This window comes from Hylobates moloch, unplaced genomic scaffold (assembly GCF_009828535.3).
Source record: "Hylobates moloch isolate HMO894 unplaced genomic scaffold, HMol_V3 SCAFFOLD_1, whole genome shotgun sequence".
NCBI classification, from domain to species: domain Eukaryota; kingdom Metazoa; phylum Chordata; class Mammalia; order Primates; family Hylobatidae; genus Hylobates; species Hylobates moloch.
Window position 1 is genome coordinate 89,527,127 of NW_026652276.1, and position 1,366 is coordinate 89,528,492.

At 39.2% G+C, this 1,366-nt stretch overlaps 1 pseudogene; it reads right to left on the reverse strand.

Annotated features, from left to right (window-relative positions):
- Positions 1–265: 265 nt before the first annotated feature.
- On the reverse strand, positions 266–1,035 carry LOC116810789 (ATP synthase F(0) complex subunit B1, mitochondrial-like; annotated as a pseudogene).
- Between the last annotated feature and the right edge of the window lie 331 nt (positions 1,036–1,366).

The window sequence follows — 1,366 nt, forward strand, 5'->3', positions numbered from 1 at the left end:
CAGTTTTAATAAAGGCAAACTACTTATTTAAAAGTGATCATAGAACAACTCAAAATGTGGAGTAAGGAGGATGAGAAACATCTGACTGGCCAATAGATTTAGTTCTCTCAGTATAGGAAACTCAAACTTTTTATGTTTAGGCAAGGTAAACCATAACTTCAGTAGACAGCAATACAGAAAGATTTCGTCACATAGACTAGTTTCCATTTAGTAGGTCAAGGGATTTTAGCTGTCTCAATTGGGATAGATAAATTTACAGGACTGCTCATGCTTGAGCCTTCTTTATGAACAACTTTTGATCAGCAAGGCACTTGGCAATTTTCTTTTCTAGCTGTGCTGTGCACCATTTGCTTCACTACCACATGCTTTTCCACCCAGTTTATCGTGTGCTCTTGTTCCTTTCCACACATCATAACCTGCACAGAGATATGATAGTACAGGTGATTCTTTACCTCCTTATATACTCGATACAGCCATTCCCGAAGAGTATTCTCCAAAGTCATAGCAATGTTATTCCTCTTGGCATCAAAAAGGTAATGGCACTTGTGACCCACAGCCTGCTGTCACTTCTCCAAATCAATGGTATCCTGGAATTGTTTGATGGAAGCATCCTTCACCTCTTCTAGTCGGGCAATTTTTTTTTTTTTTTTTTGCTCATTCAGTTTATCAGCAAATTCTCCAACAAAGGCACCGTATTTTTTAATTACAAAGATAAGTAACTCTACTACTGATATGGTAGAGAAGATCTCTGGGGTAATCACATATATTTCTTTGGAAAGAGCATACAACCTAAGTCCAGTTCCAAACACATAAGGTCCTGTTATACCAGTTTTAGGATAAAGAAAATGGAAGAATTCCTCAGGGATCAGCCCAAGATGAACTTCTCCATATTCAGGAAGAGGTGGTAGAGGAGCAAGACATGGCTGCCCTGTGAAAGCTCCTTGTTGCCTGCAATACCCCTGGTCTGGGGAGGGCTGCCTTCTTCAGGGAGAGGGTTTCTGTCGCAGCAGAAGAAAGTACCCCCTGGAAAAACATACTCAGTGAGGGCCCAGGACAAAGAATCTGTTAGAAGCCCAAGACTGCTAAATGCAAAATAGTGATCACCAGAAACTCAGTTAATGTAGAAGAACATCATTCTGTCTCAGCTTGATTTAACTTTACTTTGATATAGAATCTTTAGTAAAACATCCATTTCAAGTGCTACCTTGGCCTGTTTGTAGATAGTTCATTGGAGCAGTCTAGGATAAAATTCAAGATCCCATACAATAGAATATTTTCAAAATATATCATGTTCTGAAACCACCAGCTTTCCTTAGAACTCCTTTCATGGGTCATGAAAGAAGAAAAGTAGTTCACAGATTCAACT